This window comes from Dreissena polymorpha, chromosome 8 (assembly GCF_020536995.1).
Source record: "Dreissena polymorpha isolate Duluth1 chromosome 8, UMN_Dpol_1.0, whole genome shotgun sequence".
NCBI classification, from domain to species: Eukaryota; Metazoa; Mollusca; class Bivalvia; order Myida; family Dreissenidae; genus Dreissena; species Dreissena polymorpha.
This window is the reverse complement of record NC_068362.1, coordinates 100,291,562-100,312,593: the sequence shown is the minus strand read 5'-3', so window position 1 is coordinate 100,312,593 and position 21,032 is coordinate 100,291,562. Positions and strand designations below refer to the sequence as shown.

Genomic DNA, 21,032 nt, shown 5'->3' with positions numbered 1-21,032 from the left:
ACTTGTCGCAAACAAAAATACACAGCTCACTTACCGTGTCGGGATTGACTGATATTTACACGTGCTTTAAGCGCATTAACAGTGCTATTTGTGCATTCAAATATTGTATCACTTTCAGTGCTGGAACCGAATTTTGAAGGCCTTTGCAAACAGTTTGAATCCATATAAGACGCCACAAAGCGTGGCGTCTCATCAGGATCCAACCTGTTTGCTATTCTGATAGTATTCTTTGAAAAAAAAATCGAAGAAAATGCTAATTTTAAAAATTCAGCATACGATATTTTAGCAGACGACCAAATTTCCCAGCATGCACAGGGATAAGTTAACCGATATCAACATATCGTATGTAAAAATAAGATAAGTTTGTACATTTCGGCGCGTATAAATGTTGGGCGATTGTTAAATCTTCTATATGCGCCTTGCAGAAACTTGTAAATATAGATGTGGGGGTGGTTTAACAAAAAAAAATATCAAAATTAGTCGTTAACTATATTTGAAATCGCTGATCGAAAAGATTTAAAAACAACAATATTTTATTCCTTTCTAGGTATACATTGATGCCGTAGATAAACGTTTACTTTTTACCATGCCCTTGAATGTGTCAAAAAATTTACTCCATTTAAAAACATTATTTTATTTATTATTATTTTTTTAATAAACCAAAACACCAAGTGTACAATTGCAATTATCCTTACATATATCTGCAATAAGTAGTATATTCAACTTAAATATAGCATTACTCAGTAAACTTGCTTGTTTCAATTTTATTTCCATAAAAATTACATATATCAATACTTATTTAACCAAATTTCTAAATATATCGATATTTAGTTAATGTACCAAATTTTGTTTAGCCCATGATGTAATTCATTTCACAATTGGAAATGTACATGTACGATGTTAATATTTGTCAGTAAACAAATATGTTCACGATTCGGTAGTCGTGTTAAAGCTGCGATGTTTAAGGGACCTTTACACAGATGTTGGCATGTTTACAAGTTAATCATTAAATGCTTTAAATTGATGAATGTCAATATGGGAATTAAAGAGTTCCATTATAAAACAGAAATAAATTTAAAGAAAAAACACATTAATACCAACCTGGGCTAGAACAACTGAACCTGTGTTTTTCAGGGATGTGGTATTTTGACGTACGACCAACAAGCTGTGAATTTAAGACACTATTTGCAATTTAAAGGTAACGTTATGCAATTAAAAGGTAATTATGTGTGATCAACACCTGATTAAAATGGTTGTTATAATAGAGAAATACAAACATATTTATTTGTATTTGGTTGTTTGTGTTTTACCAGATTTACTACAATCAAAATCAATGAACATTTGTTAATTTCATGGACACATTATGTCTGATATTCTTTTAACTTCCTGTATATTTATTTAAGCAAACATAAATCATACAAACCCATACCATCGCTTTATGCAATACTTCATACAAACTATTGCTTATTATTCTGGCTCCAATAAAATTTGTTCACAATACTATTGGCAGGTTTTGAAAATACACTTTTTAAATTAATAAATTTACACTATGATTTTTCACGGCCTGAATAACAAACTTCATACACACTGAAAAAAAATTCACATATTATAGCAATAATATGAATGAAACTGCCATTGACGCATTTAAAGATACAACGTTGTTTGTCCATAAGAGTAAGATAAAATTTTATAAGATGTTGAGTTCCGTATCTGTAATCCGTTCAAACAATGTATGTTTGCTTCGCAATTATAACCAATATTGTAATTATTTTTTGGAACGCGTGACAAAGTTTTGAAACTTGTCAATCTGTTAATATACTCCTTTAATTGACGTTTCGGCATAATGCCTTTATCAAAACATTGGAAATTATATTTTGTTTTGATAAAGGCATTATGCCGAAACGTCAATTAAAGGAGTATAATCAGAGAGTTATAATTTTTTAATATCCCTTCGGATAATTCAACTGAGCTAATCTGTTAATAGTTTTTTTCAATATGTCAAACGCCATACACATGTGAATGTATTTATTGTTTTTTAATATTAAAGTTCCGGTTTATGTTTAACTGTACCGAAAATGCGGAAACGAACACTTATGTACATTCTGAAGTTTTTATGTACTCTTTATCGTATGCGCATAATTTGTATTTATAAAACAATCCAGTTTAACAAAATATAGCTAAACGGGGACAAACAGCTAACGACTGAATCAACCAATTCTCTATTTGGATTTACATTTGAAAGTGTAATTATGTAAATAATTTATGTTTATAGTCAACCATTAACTCAAACATTGAGTGAACGAAAAACAAACACATGCGACCAAAATGCACCTTATGTTACACTGACTACAGTGGGTCCGACGTCCAAAACGCAAATCGTGATGTGCCAAACCACAAGTCTGGCAGCTATGACCCGTAATCATCCCGGAAAACCCCGCCTGCTACACGGAACAGCACTGTCGACACTTCCGGTACCGCTGACTAGTACTCGTCTAAGAAGCAACTTAGTGTTCTGTTATGGAACGTTCAAGGATTAATCTCTAAACTAAATATAACGACTTTATAAATTACATATCTAATTTTGATATTTTATGATTCTGAGAAACTTGGCATTCGAATACTGCAAATGTAAACATTGTCAATTTTGATAATTTCTCTTGTCCAAGACCATTAACTAACAAGAAGGCAAAACGTAACAGCGGAGGATTGATGATTTATTTTACTAGAAAATACGCAGACAAAAATGAGCTAGTTGACATCAATTTAAAGGGGTTTATGTGTTTAAAATTATGTAAGTCTCTCTTCGGATCAGACATTGATATTTATTTAATCTATTGCTATTTTCCACCCGAGGATTCACATGTTTATAAATATAGTAATTCATCTTTGTATGACTTTGATTTTTTGAAGCTATTTCACAGGATTTGCTCCGGTATTCTGCTCTCGGGGATGTTATTATTGCAGGCGACCTAAATGCAAGCATTGGTCAGAATTCAGATCTAGTGGAAAAAAATTAACCTAGATAGGTATGTTAATATGCCGACAATTTCATTTGATGTGGACAGAATACCGGTTCGACGATCTGCCGATGAAAAAGTCACTGCATACGGATATAAATTATTGTCGATGTGTAAACAGAATAATCTATTCATAGTAAATGGGCGATTAGATCCGGGTGACTTCACGTGGAATAATTGAGCGGGAAATAGATTTGCGGCCAGTGTAGTCGATTATGCTATATGCGACTACGAACTATTTAATCGGTTTAATAGTATGTGTGTACATGACATAACGGAGTTCTCAGATCATTGTCCAATTGAGTTTCATTTAAATTGTACCGATCGTACATTTGATAATAGAGGTAGTCAAACAGTTGATAAACTGATATTGGAGGATAACCCATGCAAAAACGAACAGTTGAATTCTTTATTGCATGACAAGCAACATGTATTTGATGATTTGCCAAAACATTTCAGACGGTTTAACTGATATTGACACATACGTGAAATCTTTGTCTAGTACAATTTTTGATATCTCATTTGTGGTTTACGGTAAAGCGTTTCGAACTAAAGGGAGTAAAGATATTAATATTAACACGAAAACATCTTCGTTTAACACTGACTGAAGAAAAGCTAAGTCGGTGTTTTACCCGAGTAAACTTGTTTATAAAGATTATCCCAGTGTTGAAAATTGAAATATTTTTAAATGCAAGAAGTGCTTTTATTACCACCAAACGGAAGGCGAAAAATGTCATTGTTTAGCTGAAAAAAAAACGCTTAGTCAAAATGGTTCTCGCAAATTTAGGAAACACGTTAAATTAATGATTATAATAATACGAATCATTGTAAAGCCCCTGATATTTCGCCTGAGGATTTTGTTAATTATTTTTGTAATGTGTCAAACAATCTCAATGATAGTTTATATAGGGATTCTAATGACTGAAACTATGAAGTACAAGAGGATATTATTTTATTGATAGTTTAGATCGTAATTTTAGTGTTGAGGAGATCTGTAAAACTATAAGTGAGATGTCAAGATATAAAAGTTGTGACTTATCTGGCAATGTTGCCGAATTTTTTATCGATGCCAACGATTTTATTGCTCCGTATTTGATGTGTATTTTTAATCATATATTTGGCACAGGTCTTTATCCAGAAGACTGGTCTAAAGGAGTAATCGTGCCGATTCATAAAAAGGGTTGTAACTCTGACCCTTCAAATTTCAGGGGCATTACAATAGTAAATACAATGTCTAAAGTATTTTCACTCTTGCTAAGAAATAAACAAAACGCTTGGTGCGAAAGTGAACAGAAGCTGAATGAGGCTCAATTTGGTTTTCGTGAGAATCGTAGTACTAGCGATTGTATTTTTATCATTCAAACTATAATACAGAAAGTACTTGCTAATAAACTAAAATTATATTGTGCATTTATTGACTATCGAAAGGCTTTTTACACTGTTATACATGACGCTTTATGGATGAAATTACACTAATTCACAAATAAGATCTAAGATGTTAAAAATGCTTAAATCCTTATACTCAAATATAAAAGGCTTGTATAAGAAATCATGAAAATATTTCGTATTCTGAACTGTTTGATCTAACACTTTGTGTAAAACAGGACGAGCCTCTTTCCCCTATTTTGTTTATATTTTTTTTAAATGACATCAAGGACCATATGGAATAATTTGTCTGTAAATGATATTGAAAAATTGTCACTATATATGCTCTTATTTGTTGTTGAACTTGCATTATTTACAACAGATCCAAAAAAACTCCAGCTACAACTTGACTGTATAAGTAAATCTTCTGGGACATGGGGCTTTAAAATAAATGTAGAAAAAAATGTATTTTTGTGTAATGTATGTTGTTTTGTAAAGTGCTGTTTGTTTTGTGCTGTTTTGTACTGTTTTGGCAATTGGTCACTTGCCTTAAATAAAGCACCAACTAATTGTATATAATGGGAATTCAATACTGGAGTTTCACTTCTTGGTATTGTATATTTCAGATCTTCATCGTTAAAAATAACGGATTGGTCGAAAATTATGAAAACATTTTCAGCGTCTATGTTGTCCATCAAAAATGATTTGCATTTGGATTCCAGTCCACGAACATCGTATTTCTTTGCAGCGTACTATACATCCATAACTGTATCAGCGTTTATTGAGACATTGCCTGTGTACAGATAGCTAAAATAAAGCATGCTCTTATAAGATAAATTATAGAACACAATGACGTCACTTGATACAGCAAGTGGACCACAAAACATGACGTGAAACACCTGACTCCGGCTGGCAAGAATGAACTTGTGACATTTTATTATGTTTTGTTTGTTTCCGGCTGAAAATGTGACGTCGCAGAGAAAGTTGCTCTCAAGCATTTTAAGGTTCGTGACGGCGAAGCATTTCAAATGCTGCGTACTTGTCGCCATTGCCTTGAAAAATAGATCACTGCGTATTTAATGTGTAATGTGCATTGTCAATATTAAAAAAAGGCTCTAGAACAAATATACAAACTCTTCTTTAGTATGACATTCTCTGTGCAAGATGTAGTTACTCAAACATAAATCAAATCATGACGCTTTTTTAATATTGACATTTGGAATTCCCTTCTTTTAGCTCAAGTTAATAGCTTGAATTAACAATTAATATTTCAAAATAGCCCAACCTTTAATTTGAGCGACCGAACATTTCTATTTAACACGATTTGATACCGATTTTTAACTAAATGTCCAGATGTAGTAGCATGTTGCTTACGTGCTTACCCAAATGTCTGACAGGTCGCGATCAGGTCTGTGCATAGTTCTCTGGAAATTATTATATGATGTTTACTCGTCATTAATATGTATATATATGTCTTTTGAAAAGATGTATATTTTTTTCAAACAACTTATCAAAGGTCATGTATTGTTTGTCAGGTATCTATATAGCGGCGCGGTTGAAATAAACGTAGAAACCTGTATGAGTGTGACGTATTCGGCGAATAAATTCGGTGTTCCTGAGCTTGAATGCCAATGCAGGACATTCCTGAATGACAAAATTGACGTAAATAATGTTTGCACGATTCTGGATCAGGCCATAGTGTTTGACGATGTTGAGTTAAAGACAAAATGTTAAGAATTTATTATGGATAATCCTTTAAGCGTGTTGAACTCATCTTCATGTATCCGCTAGTATAAAGAAGGTTTAGAAGAAGTGCTAAAACTAGACATGTGAACTGTAAATGAGTGTGAACTGTACAATGTGTGCATACGATTGGCTTCTCAGAGATGTAGAGACGCGGGAAAACAGGAATGTGCTGAAAATATAAGCCAGGAGTTGGGAGACGAACTCATCAGCTTGATTAGATTCCCGACCATGACGTTGGAAGAGATCATGGATTATGTAGCAACTGGCTCTGTTCTCTACAAAGATGAATTTCTCGACGTTTATCAAAGCATAGTAAAAAAGGAAAATGTCTCAACATTCATTAACTGATCCCGATTCGATTTAGCGGTTCTGTCAATGGTGTACTAGAACTCCTCGAGGGAACTACCGACATACATGCGCAGAATGTTAAGTTGTTCTACAAAAAAGGTGTTGAGCATTAGCTCGCAAATTTACTTAAGCGTGTTTATCTTCGTTCAGTAAACGATTATTCCATACGACAAAGAATGCAATGTAGACCTACGTTTAATTGTGGTTCAAGCAAACGTTGACGGTATGACTATGGCATTCAGTGACTTAAAGGTTGGTTAAAGTGATGCCGACACTGACCTTTCATGGGGACAGTTTAATGGCTTGAACTATTTTGTTAAGCACAGCAAACAAGCTGAACAGTCAACATCCTTTCAAAATCGTACCCCAGATCTACGAGTATTTTCTTATTGAAGAAACAATTTATTTGTAATGAAGACCAACTTTGTTCTTACCAACTGATTAACAAAATCTTGTCTTACAAAAATATGTCTTATTTTACAACAATCAGCACACTGATTTCATTTAATTCCAACAAATTCTTGCCAGCTATTAATCCAAACATGTAAGAAGAAGTCATGTTTAAGTAAAATCAAAGTATTATAATATAACATTGCCGTTGATGTTGTAGTCAATTCTTATCTATAAAATTGCATGTGATATGTTACTGAAACATATCGTACCATGCAAAGGAGATTAGTAGTTATCTAGTTATCTATTCCACAGAACATTTTCATACGGTTAACCATTGTATGACAGGATTTGGGTATTTTAGATGACACAGTGTATAAACGCTTGCGTTTATTGCCAGGCGATAACGACCAAAAATCTGCAATTTGAATCGAGAATATGAGTCTAAATTTGATATCACATAGATTAACAAAAATGAGACGAAACACTTTAAATGTATTCTCGTCAGTCGCAATATGTATGAAAACAAACCTTCGTTTCTGATAAGCAGTCATTTATCTACATTTTCATTGTTTTTGGAATGTATGGCATTCCTTCTGATTACATGTCCACATGTATTTTGAATAATTAAAGTTTTGTTTACATTAAATGCATGGGTTCCTTCATTCCAAGATGATCACTATGGATATTTTTATATATTTATTTACGTATTTATTTATTAAGTACAATGCTTGCAACATGACTTTTAAAGCAGATGACAGTGATATACTGTGTGTTTTATCATGGAGATGCACGTCGTTAAAACTTCCATCTGGTTCTCACCACGCTAGACCAACAGTTCACACCGATAACTGACCAAGATCTGATTGGGTTCACCTCCAATTATGATGTGATAATTAAATATGTGAACGCATTCTTCTGTAGTATAACATTTAACAAATGTGCGCATTAACTTTGCTACTCTTGCAATCGTCTGCATTTATCTTATATTAACCCATTTATGCCTAGTGGACTCTCCCATCCTTCTTAATTTGATCAATTTATTTCCAAAATAAGGGATGTCTAGTATATTTATTTCTCTGTTTAGACTATTTTTTAACAGATATTTCTTTAAGCAAACAGCACAGACCCTGATGAGACGCCGCATCATGCGGCCTCTCATCTGGGTTTACGCTGTTTGCCAAGGCAGTTTTACTAGACGCCAGGCATAAATGGGTTAAGCTCCCCCTGGCCAGCCATTTAAAACACTGACTACTTTTCAAGCATAATTGGAGCAGCGTATGCATGTTTATTTTGTTTACAATAAGCAATCATACAAAAAAAGCTATCAATTATATTTGCACTTCTAGAAATGCAAACGTGTTCAAACGTTTGTTTTGCAAGTAGATCACCAGAGTCTCATCCGGACGACATACCGTGTGTATGGGAAACAACTCATGTTAGAATGGTAAAGATTTGTCTATGTTTTATATCCCTTGAACTTTACTTTGGAATATTTATAACTACACAATTCATTTGATTTCATGCTTGATTTTAAAATGTGTTCTTTAATTAACAATTCTTTTTCAAATATAAGCAAAAACTCACAACACGTTTACATATTATATTGATATTCACCAGAAATATTTTTTTCCGTTTCAAGTACTTTATTTATTACGTACTATATGCACATACAATCAATTTGCAAAGAAAAGTACACATATATATATACATATGTTATACATTGAAATGATTATGCAAATGAAAAAGAAAAAGGTGGTATGTTTTGAACAATAAAGGACACAAACGTACATGTATACAGAAAAGCATATGAATTAGAAATATTATCATATTTATCTTCTTATTTCCTGAAATTGAAGATAACAGAATTACATTTAAAAATTATTCTATTTCTGAATATGTTTTTCAGTTATACCCTTCCAGCTTGCGACTATCTCTTCGATTTTTATTTTGTATTTAAACTATTTCAAACATCTTTCATAAATTGGTGGAAATCGTTGATATTTGCATTTAAATATAAAATATTTTCCTAGTAATACAATAAAATGGACACAGTTGGAGCAGTTCCTATTGTTGATAAAAACATTACAAAATGAAATACATTCATAAGAAAATTTTAAATCAGTAGAAATGCTAAGTTGAGTTTCTATATATGTCTCAATGTTGTTCCAAAAAATATTAGCATTAGGGCAATTCCAAAACAAATGCATATTTGTTTCAATAGACATTGAACATAAATCACACAGACTTGATTCTACAATGACATATTTAAACAAATTTTCGTTCTTGGTAACAATGTTCATTAGCTATGTATACTGGAACGTTCTTGAGGAGGAATCGAGTGTGATTTGAACATAATTAGTAAATATTGTTCCCAATGTAACTGTTTATTAAAAAGAATTTCCCATTTGCGTTCTTGTTTGTTGTTTTCTTATATGTGTATTCTCTATTAACAGTTCGTTTGTAAATTTGCACATTTTTGTTGTCGGGGTAATTCTATTAATAAGGTAGCTAGGTGGCCCGTATGACATTTTTTCGTTTTTCATTTTTTCTTTTCTTTTTTTCAGCATTTTGGTATGCAACCAACTAACGTGTTGTATTTTAAAACATCAAAACGGGGCAAATCATATAATTCTTGAAGTTCTGCGAAGGTATGAAAATGCTTGTTCCTGTAGTTTAAGATATGTTCTTTTTGTGTTATACCTCGATCGAACCATGTTTTGAAAAAAAAAGTTTTATTAAAAAGTAATAGATTTGAATTGTTCCAGAGTATATCTTTCCCTATGATTGTATGTTTTTCTTTATAGTTCGCGCGGCACCATCCTTTTAAGCATTCAGTTAGAAATTTAGATTTCAATTTTAAAGAGTCTACGTTTGATGATTTTAGGTTGCATTTAAAGGGATCTTTTCACGTTTTAGTAAATTGACAAAATTGAAAAAAGTTGTTTTAGATTCGCAAGTTTTCGTTTTAGTTATGATATTTGTGAGGAAACAGTAATACTGAACATTAACCATGGTCTAATATAAGCCATTATATGCATCTTTTGACGATTTAAAAACCTGAAAATTATAAAGCGTTGCAACGCGAAACGATTTAATAATTTGGAGAGTTCTGTTGTTGTCGTTTAATTTTGTGAAACTACAAAGATTGCTTATATAAACTATAAAATACAGTCTCTCATACATACTTGGCAGGATGGCAGAACAGTCTAATTGGTTTTTACTTCAGGACTCGGGGGGTGACTGGTTCAAGCCCTGCTGCGGACTACTTTTTTCCTTTTTGTAAATTTAATTCTTGATGTTTTACTAGAGCTTTTTTAATCCAATGTTAACATTAAGCAATATAAAGCATTTAATGACAAACTTCAAAAAATGCCAAAATTTGTGAAAAGGCCCCTTTAAAGATAAAGAGATTGCCATTATTTTCAAACATGTCACTTTAATTTTTTGCCCAATTTGTAGTTGGTTGATATAACATTCTTTTCACCCAGCTTGATTGCAGCGCGTCTATAAACGTTTCGAGATCAATCATTCTGAGTCCCCCATTTTTGTAGTTTTGAATAATTTTGTTTCTCGCGATTGTATCTGGTTTATAATCACACACAAATGAAAACATTGAGTTCTTTATATCTTTTATAATTTCATTGTCTGCTTAATTTAAAACTGTTAATGGATATATAAGTTTCGGAAAGGCGAATGTTTTTAGACCTGTTATTTCCCCATTATACTTAGTTTCCATTTTTGCCATTTTGCGAGACAATTTTTAAACTCTTTAATCTTTGGTTTGATGTTATACTCTGTCATTTCGTCAGTGTTATTCAAAACTGTTATACCTTATGTTTTTGCACTTTCCGATGTCCAAGAAAAATTGTGTTTGTTACAGAAAATTATGTTTGAAAATTGTATACGTCCTATGCGCAGAACAGTGCATTTATTTTTATTAAATCTTATGCATGATATGTTTGAAAAATTGTCAAGGGTTGCAATAAGGGTCTCAAATGATAATCTAGGTCCATCCAGAAGGAAGCATGCGTCATCTGCGAAAAGCGTTTGTTTACTTTCTGTATTTTTCACCCTTATACCTGAGATATTTTAATTTGTGTTTATTTCATTTGCCAATAATTCTATACAAACAATAAATATGTAAGGTAACAGCGAGCAGCCTTGTCTAACACCTTTTGGTATGCTAAAATATTCAAAAAATGACCATTGTTTGATATGCATGACTTAGCATCTTTGTAAAACAAATTAATCCAATTAATAATTGCAGAGTTAAAACCAAATTTAGCTAAACTGTTCCTCATGAAAGAAAGATCCAGACTGTCTTATGCCATATTAAAATCTGAGAATAACAAGAGCTTTCAGAAGGCAGCGCGCTTGACTATTCGAGTGCTTGACAGTATATCGAAAGCCATCATGGGGATATTGTTCATATTCAATGAGTTATTAAACGATCTTTAAAAAAAAAGGAAAATCAAATTTTTTAGTGGGGGGGGGGGTTGAGAGGGGGTATAATGTGGGGTGGGGTCATTTATAAGACGATCTTTCCAAAAAAAAATGCGGGTAGGGGGGGGGGTAGAGGGGGATATGGGTGGGGTGAGAGGGGGTATAATATGGGGTGTGGTAATTTATTAGATGATGTTTAAAAAAAATTGGTGGGGGCGGTTGGTGGGGAAGGAATCTGGGCAGGGGCGTGGGGTATTGTTTGGGTGGAATCCATTGTGGTATTCAGGTAAGTGTTGTTTTGTCAAAGGAATAAAAAATGTGATCATAAATAAAGAAGTTATGGCAATTTAAGCAAAATGTTCAATTATCTAAGTGTAAAAGGGGCCATAATAATGTCAAAATACTTGATACAGTGGTCTGCTCTTGTTTATAGGTTGGGGTCATGTTGGTAAACAAGTATGCAACATATAAAAGCAATATGTCAAAGGATATAGGAAATAATTGGGGTTGTACGCAAACTTTAACATAGATGTATCAATAATATGCATATTCTAAGTATAAAAGGGGCAATAATGAGGACAAAATGCTTGATATAGTTGTCTGCTCTTGTTTATAGGTTGGGGTGATGTTGATAAACAAGTATACAAAGTATGAAAGCAATATGTGTATGGACAATGAAAATAAATGGGGTAGTACGAAAGCTTAAACATTTGCTGCATATTCTAACTTAACGTGGAAAGGGGGCCATAATTATGACAAAATGCTTGGTAGAGTTGTCTGCTCTTGTTTATAGGTTGGGGTCATGTCGGTTAACAAGTATGCAAAAAATGAAAGCAATATGTCAAGGGACAATGAAAATAATTGGTTTAGTACGAAAACATTTGCTCGCTAACGCTAACGCAGACGCTAAAGGTAACGCAGACGGTAACGGTAACGCAGACGCCGACGCCGACGCCGGGATAGCTCCACTATATATATTTTATATATAATAGTCGAGCTAACAATAGCCCAATTTTATTGTAAATGTTCACCTTTTCAATAGCTTTTGACAGGCATCTTACATTGTTTTCCTATATACCTTCCTTTACAAAAGCCAGTTTGCTCTGTGCCTATAATGGTTGGTAGGTGTTTTTTAATTCTATTTGCAATTCATGTTGATGCTTTTTTGTAATCACAGTTAAGTAGTGATATTGGTCTCCAATTATTTAAAGTTAGTAGATCTTTGTCTCCTTTTGAATGAAAGTTATGATACTTTGTTTTTGAATTTCTGTTTAGTTTCCATTATCATAAGAATAATTAAGTGAATTTACGAGGTATTTCTTTATATCTTTTCAAAATATTGTATAGAAATCTGCAGTTATACCATCGGAACCCAGACTTTTGTTGTTTTTTATATCTAGAAGGCTTCGGCACATTCGTATTCTGTATGATGCTCTATACTATCCGAATTATTTATCCTATTTACATTTTTGTTGAAAAAATGAATGTCTGGTCTCCTCGATATTATTATCTTTTTTATAAATTTTTTGAAAACAATCTTTTGTATGGTGTATGATTTTCTCAGGATTTCCTTCTATTTTGTTTTCGTCAATTTTTATTCGTGGTATTTTTTTCTTTTCAGAATTATATTTTTCCAAATTAGCGAAATATTTTGTATTTTTTAAACTCCCCCATCCATTCAGCTTTACTCCTTAATATATAACCTTTTATCGTATTGTTATTAAATTCATGTAATAATTGTTTTGCATTATTTAATTGTTCTAAAAGTAAATTATCGTTTGAATTTGATATTAACTGATTTTCGATGTTTATAATATTTTGAAATAGCTCTTTTTCTTGTTTATTTTAAATTTTATTTTTATGGCTTGAATATTTGATGGTTTCCTCCCTTATTCGTCCTTTAATGAATTCCCATAGGGTGTTTGGATCAGCTTCTTGATTAAACTCAACAACTAATTTTTTTCGTTTTTAATTATCGACTGATATTCAGAATCTAGAAATAACGAATAGTTTAATTTGCAATACCCGGGACCTCTTTCTTGCGTGTTAGTATTTAATATCATTTTAACAATATAATGATCGGATCGATAACCTGGGTGTATTTGGCAGTCCGACATGGAATTTAAGATGTTGTTTGCGATTAAAAATAATATAGTCTGCAAACATTCGGTGGCAGAGTGTTGAAATGTCATGTATAATAAATTTGCATTTGGATTTTTTTTGTTCTGAATATATCACTCAGATCATAATTTACTATGATATTATTTATTTTATTTGATGTTTTATGGTCAGAATTATCCCTTCCATTCAATTTGTCGCAGCTATAGTCTAAAACGGCATTAAAGTCACCTCGAATTATTAATGTTTCGTCTTTGTAGTCTTTAATAGTATTCTCGAATGTGTTATAGAAATTGACGTCATCATTATTTTGTGCATAAGGATCAATCAAAATGACGTTGCTATCTGATATACGTAGTTTTATAAGTTGCATTCTTCCAACTATGATTTATTTATATCCACTTATGTCACAATTACATGATTTAATAATAAGAATTCCGACTCCATTGCTATTGGAGCTATCGCCACTTAAAAACGACTGTCCTGTCCAAGAAGCTCCCCAATTTGTATTATCATTCTGATCATTATAGTGAATTTCTTGTAATAAAACAACAACGAATACCTTTTGATTTAGCCAGCTTAATACTTTATCACGTTTATTTTTAGTCCCTAAACCCTTGAAATTCAATGTAACAATTCGTATATTAAGTACAACATATTAGAATTATAGCATTTTTCTGCTTAGAATGTGTCTTCTTATATTTTTTGAGTGCTTTAAAATATGTTACGTTATATTGTCTTTTATGTTTGTGTCATGTAAAATTTTATTACAAAGTTTTCTTATTTGAAACATTTTTTAATCGGATTTGGAATACTTGCGTTCTGCTATTTGATGCGGATTTAACGTTTATTACCTTTTATTTTTTAATTTCTCTTTGCGTTTCGTGCATGTAAGCGGGTGTGTGAGTATGTGTGCGTGCGTGTGTGTGAGCGGAGTGTGTGCGGCATGTGAGTATGTGTGTTGGGCAGATCGCATCAAAATAATATTTGAATTTTACGTCGGTGGTTTTGCTTTTTATTGCTTTATATTGTTTTATATTGTCTATACAAAGCGTTTTCGGAAGTCAATGTGTTATTAGATCTATAAATAAACGGATGTATATTGATATTATTACATCGGGCGTGTTATTTTTGTTGTTTGAACATAATGCATACCTTCTTTTAAGAATCTATGACTTTTGTAGTGTCAGTTTGCAATACTGTGAATACGTACTTTTAAAATGAAATAAAAACACACAACTTATATGAGTTTTAGAAGAAGGCAAATCATGTATGAATAAATACCATATCGATAAAAACAAAAATACAACGCCAACTGACTAGGAAAATATTCATTTTAGCAAGAACATAGTTAATAACCTTCACACATATAATATATAACGCTTAAAACTTAAGTTAAATTCAAGATAAGCAATTATACCAAGATGATTGAGAATTAGTATCGATAAACTCCTATCAAGATAACATAATATACATTTTATTGGACTTTGCTTAGTGAATATGTTTGCTATTAATTATGTAATAACTTAGTGTCCAGAGCGCAAGCGTAAGCAAAAACACGTCAACTCAAACACATCAACCAACATACACCATGTTTCCCACGGTGGAATGCAATGTTTGAAAGACAACAGCAAGATGTCTGTATAAACAATTTTGAAATTCAATTGGCCACTTAACATGCACTTAAGTATAATTGCTGATAAAATACTCGATTTTAAATAAAATTAGGCATTTGTACTGAACATTCAATTTCGATCAACTGAAAGGAATACCACTTACGCTGATAGACGATAATGGTTGCTCGGTTGCTTGTTTGTACAGGAAAATACTTCATTCATAATAGCTTGTATGAACATGAACACGATTAAGCATGACCATGTCGCTATATGTCTTTTTTTAACTTTTTAAAGGAGCCCACACTACGTCCGAAACATATATACTATGCAAAGCACGCTATAGTAAATAATATTGATTAAATGTATTTATATTACTACAGAATTATATACATAAAATGCATAAGGTTGAATATATAGTATTTTTGTTGTAAATATTTTTCCATGCGCATTTTTTTAGAAAAAATCATGTATATATATATATATATATATATATATATATATATATATATATATATATATATATATATATATATATATATATATATATAAACAAAAACGCTGTATTTATTTTATGCCGAAGCTTTCGACCTCACGGTCTTCATCAGCGGTCATTTTTTATTTCAAGATTTTTCAGATATGTACGGATATGACGTCGTGCATTTCCGGCGTCAACGTTGTTTTTGCCCCTTTCATGTCTGTTTATTCTTGCACGTTGATGCCATATGGTCGGTATGTCCTTAGTTTTGCCTTCCATAATTGCTCAATGGTCTTGCGATACTCGTCCGACCCGTTTAGTTTTTCAAGTCCCATTATTTGAAAATCATCCATGGAGTGTCCGTCTGTGTAGAAATGGTCACTGTGCTGTGTGCGAATACGCGACAGATTCAACAGATGTCGCTGGAACAGAGTTCCGCCGGTCTCTCCCAAATACACGTACTTGCGATAGCGACGACAGTTGACCGCGTACACAACATTGGATGATTTGCAATCAACATTGTTTCTCACGCTGTACTTTCTGCCGCTGGGATCTGTGAAGTAGTCCGCCGTCATCATGTACGGGCAAATGGCGCACCTCTGCGCCCCACAGGGCCCGCTCATGTTGGGCTTCCGGAAGACCCGGTAGCTGAACATTTCTACACAGACGGACACTCCATTACATTAATGTACAAAGCCTTGTTCTTTGCACCCTATTCAACCTGTCGAAAGGTGCGCGATGATAAATTATACAATTATACATATATAACATGTGCAATAAATCATGTTATAATATGCAAAATATGAAATATCAAACTAGTGGATTATAACAGGGTTTAATCTGTGGTCTTTGTTGGCGTAGCGCCCCGCAGTTGGTAATGGGGCCATGCACAATTGAGATTGACCGTATTGTATTATGGTCGGGTATGCCTATGTAGGCGGGTCCCTGTGGTTGGTAATGTTGACATGGATGGTCGAGATAGACCGTGTTGACATAAGAGATGTTCAGTATTAATTTGAAGTCAATTGGTGAATAACGGAAGAAGTTATGTTTAAACAAAATTGTGGGTGGGCGTGGTCCATGTGGGCGGGGCGCCCCAGGGTTTGTAATGAGGCCATGTAAAGTTTAGATTGACCGTCCTGTCAAAAGAGATGTTCGATATCAATTTGAAGTAAATCGGTGTAGAAATGAAGAAGTTAATGTAAAATAACATAAATCTCTGATCCGGTCCCCATTTAAAAAAAACATAACTTTTGACCCAGGGGTCAGATCAAAATTCTAAATAGTGCACTGTCGCACATATGCTCATAGCTACCATGGGTTTAAGTTTCAAGGTTCAATAAAAAAAATATCTAAACCCTTTTGGATGCCTATCGTTAAAATGACGTTAATACTTTTGAGAATTCGTATCGATAAAGACTCTCTTAAGATAACAAAATATGCAATTAATCGAATTTTGGTTAGGGACACTGTTTGCTTTTTATCATATAAGTGTCAGGAATGCATGTGAATGACAAACAAGTCCATTTAACACAATAATCTAACATGCATCATTTTACCTAGGCCTAGTTTGCAGTCGACAACATGATGTCTGCATAAACAATGTCAATATGCAATGGACGACATCAAATTCACTTAAGTGATATTGATGATCACATTATTTACGTTACAACCAATGATTTGTCCTTAACATTCAATCGCAATAAACTAAAATGCAGACCACTTAGCGCTGATACGCGATACTGGGTTTTTATTTGCGCGTATGTACATGTAAATGCTTTAGTCATCATTATTTAACACGCACATGATAAAGCGTAACAGCATGTCGCTTAATGAGTGCGGGGGGGGGTGTAACTTGAACAGAGGCCAGCACCAGGTCTCATATCCGAAACAAGCAAACAGTTGAATGACTTAAGATACTATAAGCAGTAGAGTTATTTGTTGTTTGTAATGTAAATGAAACATATTTACGATAGTAAGCTATTAAATTGTTTGTAGACGCATCGCTTACTTTATAGTCTGATACATTTAATACTTCTTATATTTCTTTGAGGGGTTATAGCTTATAAACCTATTCAATTATTCCTTTACTATAGTTCAGATACTTACGACAATAGAGCATTAAACGAGATAATACGATTTTGTCAAATATTTATTAATTTATATAAAATGTGCAAAAAAAACTTATTAAACATATATTTCAATATAAATTAAAATAAAAGTTAAGAAGAACATGTGTCGAAAATAAGAAATAAGCCAAATATTTAATTCTGCAATCGAAAATGTCTGTACATTCGCCAGCATTTAAATCATGCATGTACGGTGGGAATCTAAACTTAGTTTAACGTTCATTTTACATTCCTGCAACGATATCTATTCATACGATACACGAACACTTACTAAAAAGAGGAATGCTTTGGTTTTTGTAGGAAAATATGTACGAAATATCTTCGTCACAATCGTCTCGGGGCGTCAATTTGCATTTGCTGCATTTTATGAAATTCGTCTTTAATGTATCATTTTCTTTCCTATTTTGTGTTATTGCAACAAATTTTATAAATATATTACAATTTAACACATATGCGTGTAGCATTCGAATCCCGCGTCATGTTTAGAAATTCAGGTTTCCTTATTATATGTCTATGTTTGATCAGTTATTAATTATGTACATGTATTACGTGCGACGACCGTTAGCCCACACGCCAGTTTAAATCCCGATTACCATGTAAAATCGTTCGAAGGCTGATATCCCAGTGTCATTCAATTCATGGTTATAGTAAGTGGTTTGTTATAAACAAAGTGTTTAACAACAAGAATGTCCCTCTTGTTAGAGTTTGAGTTGTTTAATTACTTCTCTCCATACTAACATTTTTTGAGAATTATCTTGATTTCGTATTTTGTCGATGCGGGATATAAAGCTTAATTCATGTTTTTTTAATCATTTCTATCATTAGTATCTTCTTATTTAATGTTTTATCAAAACCAATTGACAATATTTGTACTATATATATTTATATATAATATATAAAATATCTCCGTCTGTATTTAACGGATGTTTTATGGTGATATCTAACTTTTCTCTTTTGGTATATTTTACTTTCGTTGAGTCACGTGATATTGCCAGGTGGTCAGCTTGCAGAAGTTTGAAAGTTGGAAGACGTATTTTGTTTTTTACTCAACGGTACATACGTATTATTCTTATTTTAATATAAGTTTTACTAAAAGTAAGCAACTAATATTTGTATGTATATTCATTTGCATTTGTGAGTGAACAAAAGAGGAGGTCAATCCATTAATCGCTAAGGATCATTAACTGTGATAAATGTTTCTGCAATGTTAATGTTTAAGTTTTGTCACGTCTTGCCTTTCTGTATATGTTTGTTATGCTTGCAGATGTTTTGTAAGGTTTTGATAAAGTCGGTCACTATAATATCATTATGCTGCTAGTATTATGATTAATAAATAAATTATATTATTGCAGCGTGTTTGTTTTTAAGATTTTGAATTAGTTCATATTATAGTGCTTGAAACAGGCACACATAAGTCGCTTATTTAGGGGAGTAACTGGCCACTGATCATAAACAAAGAGTTTTATATACAGAAATGTTCATCTGGGTCTGTAGATTATGGTATGAGATTTCATTTGTTCGAAATGTGCTGGAGGGCTTCAAAATCCAAGATTGCGTCCAAGATGGCCGCCAAAAGTGTCCTACTCACTGTATACATTACAACTTTTATTTTATGTGGGGAAAATTGCTATCCTCCTTATAAATCAACATTAAATGAAAGGGGTGCGTATCTTAAATGCTTTATTTACCTATTACCATGTAATGGAATGCATTTTTGTGCATATTTTACTGAAAATCAGCAAAAAATGCTCAAATTTTGGGGGCAAAGTCTAATATCTAATAATAAAATGTACTTAAAATCAGGTACAATTAATAATTGTATTATTATCCTTTAAAACAAATGAAAAAGAAAACTTTATGGTCAAGAATACGATCCAGATATCATTAAATAATATTTTAATTGATGAAGTGATTTGTAACTGTACTTTCATTTGATACATTGTGTTAATTCATAGCTTAAAACTTAAATTATGATTTTATACCAGTAATATGTTATCCATTTAAATGAAATTATATACCTTTTTTACGAACTGAGTCAACTTTAAACTCTGAAAGCTTTGACAACTATAATCATATAAAAAATTATTTGATTTTAGATACTAGACATTTGTTTAGTTACTCCCCTTTGATATAAATTTACCATATACATAAAAGTTAGCAGACACCAATGTCAAACTTGTTTTGTCATTTTCACAGTTTTCATTTCCATGTACATCTTATATGGTAAGTATTCAACATGTTTATTCATTGTTCGTTTCATAACTACATGCTATGTTTATAGATTTTAATTGATAAAACATTTTCTCAAACATCACCACAAGGAAATTTGCCTGCAATGTCATTGATGTTATTCATCACATATATTTACTAAAATCAGTTTGAATACATGCACAAGTAGTGTGCGTGAAAATTTGAAACCCTAACATGAAACCTACACTGTCTTTTGTATTTAATAAGAGGTGCTAATATTTGTTTTTCCAAAACTTGAGTAGTACTCGGATAGGTACTAGTAAGCGGACATTGGTTTCACTCATTTTATTATCTTGTAAATTAACTTATTTGAGGTTTTTATATTTTTTCTGTTGATGAATTATTGTGTATGCCTAATATATGTTAATTTCTGCCTATTCTAAACAATTGTTTGGAATATATTAATAGGTTCGACAAAAGAACTTCATCAGCCAAGGGAATGCCACAGTCTTCGGTGAAGAAAACATGGCTACATCTGGAGAGAGCTTAAAGATCTACTATGACTGCAAAGTAAGAAAGTATGTATTGTTAATTGTAATTCTGTTGATCCATTATTACAGTCATTTATTAAAGAGGTTTGTGTATACTAAATAGTTAGATATAAATGTACTAACAATGAGAACACAGACAAGTTATAATTATTATTAAATCAAAGATGATTTTTGTTTGCTTCAAAAAAATGAAGCAGAGGAGTGTACTGAAGACATATATGACAACCATTTTGTGATCCTGGTCTGGTATGACTATAATGATGATATTCATAAATATCATAGTTTGATTTCTCTCAAACATGATCATTGAGAGTAGAACATTAATGTCATTTCAAATTCTCTATTTTTCTTCAAAGGATTTCATATGTATTTCTGTTTTTCAGGCGCAGATGGTCCTATGATGACTCAACAATGGATGACAAGGAAAACACAAGAACACCTTTTTAAGACGAGGTCCACTTTGAGAACTTTGACTCGAAATCATAGTGCTTTATGTAGCGAAAAGTGCAGCCGTCATAGAGACAATACATCAAGAGGTTTTAGCAGAAGTTGGTCCCTAGGGCCAAACAAAAAAAAAGTGTGTGTTTCGGGAAACGGCTGAAAAATAATTAGGTAGTATAGGTATTTTTTCTGGTCTTTGC

The 21,032-nt window shown here is 32.4% G+C and overlaps 1 protein-coding gene across 1 annotated transcript in view; it reads right to left on the bottom strand.

Moving 5' to 3' along the window:
• The window catches only part of LOC127841496 (BTB/POZ domain-containing protein 6-like), a 79,162-nt gene extending 78,039 nt beyond the window's left edge, over positions 1-1,123 (bottom strand). The window contains exon 1 of the mRNA XM_052370363.1: positions 1,102-1,123. The gene's annotated coding sequence lies outside the window, so the exon portion shown is untranslated. The remainder of the gene's footprint in view (positions 1-1,101) is intronic.
• Between the last annotated feature and the right edge of the window lie 19,909 nt (positions 1,124-21,032).